This window comes from Phymastichus coffea, unplaced genomic scaffold, assembly GCF_024137745.1.
Source record: "Phymastichus coffea isolate CEN01 unplaced genomic scaffold, Cenicafe_Pcof_1.1 PCOF00024, whole genome shotgun sequence".
NCBI lineage: Eukaryota > Metazoa > Arthropoda > Insecta > Hymenoptera > Eulophidae > Phymastichus > Phymastichus coffea.
Window position 1 is genome coordinate 1,821,649 of NW_026706835.1, and position 8,860 is coordinate 1,830,508.

Here is an 8,860-nt window from a genome sequence, read left to right on the forward strand (position 1 = left end):
TGTTTGGTAACACATGCATTGTCTTTAACGTCATTTTTTCTAACACGTTCTCTTCAGTTACAGAGATTTGTAATCTGAAGATTCTCTCAGCAATTCGGCAAATCTCTATAACATCCAACGAAGCAGAAATTAATTTGCCATAGCATTTGCGTCGTTGTAATTTTGATATTGGCAAAACTTTATCTTTTGCAGTTTCATTGAAATCTTCTTCTACTTCCAATTGTTTACAACAAGTTACGCACGAAATTTTTTTTTTAACTATTTTTACGACACTGCCAAATATGTAGGCAACTATATCGTTAACATACTCGCTCAAATGAATATCATCAAGAAGATCAAAAATGGTCTGAAGTTCAATAGTAGTGATTTCTATTGGGTCTTCATCTTTTTTTTTAGCGTTGACATCTACTCTCGCAAGTATTGTGTCATCGCGCGGCGTACAGTTAGCCGATAAAGGAACAGTAATACTAACGTGCGCAAGTAACTTGCGATATGCCCCTTTGAATTGCCTAGCGGTAGGATTATTGTTAAATCCTCCGAATCTTCTAATGCACGAAAAAAAAGTTTCTAAATGATCCTGTGACAGTTTGTATGTTAACAGAAAGTGAAACTTTGAGTATGTTGTAAATAAATCTTCTGCGATAGCTAGTACATTTCTCAATCCAGTAATTAATCCTAAGAAACCAGTATGTTGTTTAGTTTTCAGAATGGGTGTACCGTTAATTGTCAACAACTGTAAATATTTTACAAGTTCGTTAACCTTGCTTTTTTTTCGTGCAAATTACTTCGCGATAAGGCATGCTTTCGAGGATCTTTGTTATAAACATTTCTTGAGTTTAAAATATCGAAAGCATCATTAATGTTCTGACAAAATGTACTAGTTGCAGCAGAGTTTTCGAATTGTTTCATTTGCAAATCTTCACGACAAAAATCCAGTGCTTTCGCAACGCTAGTGCTGAGTGTTTGTGCAGCAATATTCACTTTCATTATTTCATTTTTGAAATATATATGCTTTTTCCGCAGTTTTGTTGCAGGGTGCATTAGCTCTCTTTCTTGTACTTCTTGTAGTAACTTAATATATTGAAACGAGATTAATTCACCGTTATCATCGATAAGGTCATGTTTTGATAGAGTATTGCGAGCCAATTTTAATGCATGACACGAATCCAGCATTGCATAAATCTTTATAGTTTTCCCATTATGAGTGTAGTTAAAACAAATCTCAGCCGTACTTTTTCTCATACTAGTTCCGAGATTTTCGACCATACTTATATTCGATGAAACTCCGTCAAATGTTATATTTTTTATTTCAATATTATTGTGAAAACAAGCATTCAACACTTCCTTCAACAATTTTTCTTTGCCCTTCCCATCGGAGCTTTTGATTAAATAGTACGAGAGCGGTATCTTAAAATGACTATTCAATGCAACCAGCATGAATACCAACGCGCTATTGGCTTTTGATTCTTTTGATTGCTCGTCCAAAGAAATTTTGCTCGTTCCATAATTAACAAATCCAATCGACTTTTTCGTAGCTGCATCCCACTCTATTTTTTGACGAATTGCCATTTCATCACACGTTAAATTAAACACAATATGTTTATCTTTCTTTTTAGCTTCTTCCACTAATCTTTGTACACTGGCTATAGCTTCGAATGATATTCCAGCCTCGACATTATACTGTCTCAAATAACTTCTAAGAGTTGACAAAGACGGTAAAAGGTTTCCAAAATGTTTATTCAAAAAGGTATACGCACTCGGTGAATAAAAATGTAAGTTCAGTGCAAAATTGCGCAATTCTTCAGGATACGTTTTGTACCTTTTGCCTTGTAATATATTTGAAAGTAAAGTTTGCACTCCATTTGGTAATGTCTACAAACGAAACAACAATTAGCCTCTATTCTTCCAATTTGATACAAAAAAAATTATAAAAATAAAATTAAGTGAAGCGAGAGCAGCATAATATTGTTAACGACAGTTGCAGAGAAATCGAGATAGTAATTAAATATAACAATGTAAAGTAAAAACGTACTTTTATGAACTCTTCACTACGCATGTTTGGCTTTCATTGTCGCTTTAAGCTCTTTAAAAGTTTTCACAGAGTTTGTATAATTTCTCTGTAAATTCTTTTTAGTCTGCCTTGCATTTTTTATATAATCTACAAAAAATTGCCACTTTTCTTCGCTAATAAAATCTTGCCGGTCGTAGTACATACATTTAGAGCCAAAAGTTAATCTAATTTGTTTATTAGTATTTGCCTCTTTCACACTGCTATCAGCGTTGTCTATGGATCTATTGAAAACAATTATTTCGGATAAACTTAACACTGATTTATATTGTAAACAACTTTTCCATGAGGAAATTTTAATAACGGGAAAACAAACCTTTCCCTTTCGTCGCTATAATCGTTATCAAAACTGTCAATGCTGTTTGACGATACATTAATATTATCAGTCTTATCTCTTTTGACTGGAGGTTCTTCTTGCAGGCATGTATCTTCAATCACAATTGACAGTCTACAAATTTAATAAAATTCATAAAAATATACTATTTGCATAATTAATATATTCGGTACAGCGCGTAATGCTCTTATTCGAGTTAAAAGTAATTGTTAGTTCAATTGAGTGATATTTACATGAAATTTAATTATTATATTGAATAATATAATTGTTCATAATACCTTTTCCTAGCATATGCAATTCTTTCATTTTCATCACAATTGAGCTTATTGTTAATATAACTACGAGTATGGAGAATTCCATTTTGTGTACTCAATTCTTGCAAATTGGCTTGCAGTGAGGAACTATAAACAAATTAATGAATATTATATACGTATAAACAAATGGAGAATCTCTCAATAATGAATTATTATTAAATAAAATATCAATATTGTAAAAGACAAAATATTACAGAAAAGATACAAACCAATAAGGAAAAAAAAGAAAAATAACGATTTGTCAATAAGTATAATATGTTGTACTCAACAAAGATTTACTTAGAAAAAGTTTTGTTATTGTGATCACACGCGCTTGCACGAGTACTCATAGCAATCGCTTGTACATTTTATTACAATACAAATTGCAATATCACTTTTTATGAAGTACGTTGTGCGAAAGCTACTTATTTATAATCTAACTACAAAAATGTGGAAACTTACACTAAAAGTTTCTCATATGTATAATTCTACATAACAATTATTGTTGTCAATTATCATATCGCAGTGTTCAAGTAGAAAGCAGAATCGCGGAACGGTTAAAAAATCTTTCATTGTTGCTACAAGATCGAGATTTTTTTTCGTACAATATTGTACAATATGCACTACCAGAAAAATTCGGGGTCACGAGTTTCGTATAAATGAATTATATTTGTTGTCTTACACATACAAACGAATTATTATGTCTCATAATAGAATAATTGAAAAAAATATACTATAGTCAATGCCACCACCGTATTAATATGTTCTGATAATGTTAAAACCCATACCTTGAACTTGCGACAGTTTCACACGTGTTTGTAACGTCTTCAAGAATGTAGCTATTTCCAGGATAATTTATTGTCATACTGTAGTTACAACTTTTAGATTGGACAATTGAAGTCCTGTTGAAAAAATAATATTTTATATAGATATATGAAGAGTCGCACTATTATCAATGGCACCGACGATATCCAATAAAATATTTACGTTTTTAATTTCAATAAATTTTCAGAACATCTAAGAAGGTGAAAATAAAAATATTTAAAAATACTTCTTCTGGAGAAATAGTATATCATGCTCAAGCGAAATAAAAAATTTTTTGTTTTATGAGCTCTCTGTAAGATATTATTAACAACTTTCTATAGTTTAAAGTACGAGTAGTACGAATTTAAAGTTCGATGTAAGTTCGTCTGATTGTTCTATTTCGAGTTGATAGTTACCTATGTAAATTGCGCGAGGGTTTGATGTTAATCCCTCTTTTTAATCTCCTACGTTCAGGATTTGCATACTCAGAAAAATCTTCTTCAACAAAATGGTTTGAGCAAACAACTGCAGTTTTTGCTACACTGATTTTTCCAAGAGCTTTCAACCAGATTTCTTTCTCTTCCTCATTTATTGGAAATCTGCGAAATGCATATTATTTCTTCTTTCATGTAATACCACAATAGTTATCTACGCGATCAAACCCATATAAAATCATTTATTTGAATATAAAATTTCACCAATAATTATTGCCTTTCGTAAGTACTTTTCCATTTGATGAACAACCTAAAAATAAATATTCGATAGATAAAAATATACTCACTTATGAAAGGATCTACCGTCCAAAACGCCTTGTTTTTCTTCTTTACAAATATAACAATAACGAACCATCTTTTGCGCAATGTATTAAGAATATTACATCCAACAAACAATAATCACTTAATGTGCTTGCACTACGGAACAATCGAACGTAAAGGCGCAGTGCAGTCTTCCTAGACTTTTCGATGTTTTCGGCAAGTCCCGCGCCTGTGCATTCTTTAAAACAGTAGAAAAACAAGAGGCGCAAAAAACAAAAAAGGATCGGCGGCATATTTGCTACAATATGATGAATGAAAGAGATCATATTCATACGATGTATGAATATTCTACTATCACGCGAATACTATGTAAAACTAATAATTTCTAAACATAAAATAATAAATCAAACCTCGTTTTTGTACAAATATACATTATATAATAAACGGTGGCTCGACTGTTAGTAGAATATATCTTTCCGTAGCTTACGATACATAAAGTAAGTTATAAAGAAAAATAGCTCAAATGTGTGTGACGTCCGGGTCACTATCTCAGGTACGTCTGAGGCGGACGTAATCTCAGGCGCTCTATTTGGTTTGCGTGCGTACGCTTAAACCGGGACGAGCGATTGGAGAATTAGAGCTTTTCTACTTCGCGTTTCGCGTAAAAAGAGTGGAAAATAAACTGGACTACAAGCCTTCCATCAAACACCAGGGTCCAATGGAATCGGGACTTGGATGTGAAAATCCCAAACCTTGCCGGAATTATCACATAAAAAGTATTTTAATTTTTATTTAACGGCGCGACTGTCTTATTGAAAAAATATCCCAATTCCTGCTGAAATACTTTTTCGAAGACCTATTTCTCACGAGTTTCGATCAGCTACTCTAACAAGAAGAGGAAAAGGAGAGATAGTGAATAAAATTTTGTTTCAACTTACTTTTCTTTTATTTAATTTACTGGTACTGGGAGAAGTCAATCTGGACCTGGCACTTGGTCAATGAGATGCACTTAGAGCCTTGCGAGGAGCGTGAGAGAGCGATTTTCGCTTGCGCACGCCCTTTTAAACCCTGGGGGTGGTTGGGAGGAATATCCCTCTTTCAGTCTCTCAAAATTTGGGAAGAGTGGAAATGCCAGTGAATTCTAATTGGCCGACTGAGATTTTCCCTCCTTTTCTCCTTCGGATTTCGGGCCCTAATTGGTTCGGGGGCGTGGTGAGAATTGGGGGCGCGCGTTCAAGAGTTTGGGCCTTATCTCACTAGATGACTCTCCAAGTACCATTTTTATTACAGTTTCTCTTATAATTATCAATTTATTTACTATATAAAATTATTACAATTAATTCTTAAAAATAACGCAAGTTCCTTATTATTTAACATATTTTACGCGAAAATCTTTTGATCCTACATGTTTACAATTAGTAACTTAATTAATTAACTCACTTCGTTGTTTAAATAAATTGGAACGAAAAAAGGGTATTATTTAATTGTGGACTATATAACTGATTTGCTAAAATTCGATCAAGTAACTGTTTTCGACTATTTACCTCATTTTTCTAATTTGTAATTTTAAAACTTTGAGTTATTTTCAATGATTGCGCGGAAACTAAGTTTCTAATCAAAAACTGTGTGGGAGGTTTCAAGAAGCTGCGAAATTTTCCTATCATGCTGATTCATTTATGTAAAATTAGTTATTAAGGTTTTTTTTTTATATATAGCAAAAGTTTTGGCTTCTAAAAGTGGAAATCTTTTGGGTGAAATCGAATAACAGGATGCAGGTGGAATTTCGCGGCTCCTTTACTCTATATCTAAACCTACTCAAAAAAACTTTACGATCGTTCGAGGTAAACATCGGAAAGCGCGTGATAAGGGGACGACTATTTTCACGTGTCCTCCAGCTGCTTCAGCTGAAGGCTCTCCTTTGCTAGTTTACCGAGTTAAAATTTAAGCTATACAAAAGTACATGAGGAAAAAAAAAAAAATTTATTGCTAATAAACGGCCCGACGTTACACCCCCCCCCCCCCCCCACTTAAACGGTTACTTAAGGAGCGCAGCGAGGCAAAGTAATCGCTAATTAAGATGTAATTGTAGAGCATGGTAACCAAGATTTATTAACATTTACTGTCGAGAAAAGAAACTATTGTTAGTTTGGATTGAGGACACTGGATGTTCTTTTGGTACGTTGGCATCTGTTTCTTGAGCCTGAACTGGTATGTAATGGGGTATCTGTATTGGCATAGGAACTCTACTTGGTTCTTCCTGGGATTTTTCATTTTCCTTCTGCGTTGAATGGCCTAAGTGGATAAGGAAAGTTGTGAGACTGTTCCATATGGCTCCAAAAAGTTGGTAGGACCACCCATAAATACTATGCAGAGCCATGCCGTTGATAAAGATTTCTATCACCTTTTTAATTATTTGAATAATAAAAAAGATAGCTATCACTCCTGCACTGAATGTTCGAAACATCATGAATTTACCCCACATTCGGTTCCAAGTGGTATGAACTAAGCGTTCTAAAGTGTTCTCATTGAGCAATTTATTAATTACTCCTTCTTGATCTTTCATCGCATGACCTTTGATTTCTCGAGCAACATCATTGATGACAGCTGATTGTTCGAGAGGGTACATGATTCGATTTAGAAGATCCTGCAGATCTTGTTCAGTATAAATACCACTTGTGGCGAGAGTTGGAATATCTTGATATTTCCATGTCATTTGGGCAAAAGGCTTCAAAATCTCTGGTGTTCTGGCGTCTACAGGACGTGGCATGAACTTATACCAATTTTCGTTGACATAAAAGTGAGTGGATAGTAAAGCGTTACAATCCACTATTGTTCCTTGAGTCTTGAGAATATGTGTCTTAGGTGTCATAAATTTGGTGATATTGTTATGGACTACTTTTAATTCTTCATAACAGTCGGTCCCCGGCGAAATCTTTACGTCTACCGGGATACATTTGACGACGTGAACTACTTCGCCAGCCGTTACCGCCATATATCCAGGTCCTTTCATTAAATTGTACGCGAATTGATCAGGTGAATACGTGGCTATTGCTAAAGCATTTTTTAAAATTTCGCGTTCTTGTCTACAACGCTGTATAACTACATCTCTATACAAACTATTTATTTGATTTTTGATATAACGCTCGACGAATACAAATTTAGAATTAACGTACGCAAATATGTCTAAATTGCTTAATGATAATTTCTTTGCTACGGCAAAGGTTGAGACTCCTCTTGTGGTTTCAAAAATGAATAATTTTGGATGTTCTGTTTGAACTATTTCATATCCACAGATTTGTCTTTTTCCTTTGGCCATTAAGGCGAAGGTAATATCTTCTGTTATCAAGGAATATATACGGTTCTGGTGCTCGTCTATTATTTTGTTAGCTATGCCTTCATATAATATCTCGTAATGATTGAATTTACATATATCCCGTGGTATCGTTTTCCAGAAAGTATTACTTCCTTCCGGGTCTATACAGGTTTCTTCAGTTAATGTGCATTTGATACCTGAGCGTAGTCTTACTTGATCGTTATTTAAGTCAACTGGTGCAGTATAATCTTGCACGGTTATTTTTACTAAACCTTGAACTACAACATTCTCCCAGGTACCATATGCATCAGAATACACACCACCGTTGCAAATACCATCGATTTTTAAACTACCAGCTAGTGTTAAGGGTCGGATTGTGGTTTGGTTAACTTTAATATCGCGTAGTACACGTATCTCATCGAAATATAATGTGCCGGTATTATACAAGTCTGAACAGCGTTTTTGGCTGATCTCGACCATATATTCGTGTATTCCATCTTTGACAGCCGAACTATGGGAGTGCATTCCACAATGATAAATGTGACGTTGTAGTTGTATCTTGCATTGTATCACGTGTACTTCCTCGAATTGGTTTAACTGTAATAACTGTATATGGATCTGAGTGCTATTAATTTTTCCGGGAGGTATATCGCATTCTTCTACGCCAAGCAAAGAAACAGTGGTAATGTTTAATGATCTCGCTCCGCAATCGTATCCTATGATGGCTTGGCCTTGATATGCAATGGTAGATAAGATTAATATGTAAAATCCAAATTTATTCATATCCATTTTCTGAAAAATAAATAATGTTAATTCTTATGTTAACTATTAATTGCTGGAACGGAAAACCAATGATTAATTCGGTATATTTATTTATACTTATTATTACTATTATTTTATTACTATTATTATTTTACTGGAAATGATATTGTTCATTATATCTATATGATTTTTTTATAAAAAAAAATATTTTTTTTTTTTTTTGTTTTCTAGTTTTATGCCTCTCCTCCTTTTTATGAATTATTATTATTATTATTAATATACGATATTCTAAGCCTATTCGCGTGAACTACTTTGGTTCCTTTTTTCATTTGTATTTTGACATTGTTTTTCGGTAAAATTCCTATTATTTTAAAAGGGCCTGAATAATGATCTTCTAATTTACCGGGTTTTGGACCACTTTTCAAAAATACAAAATCTCCAAGCTTAAAATTTTTCGGATTAAGGTGTCTGTCATAATATTTCTTTGATTTTTCTTTTGATGCTATTAAATTGTCGTATGCCAACTTTTGA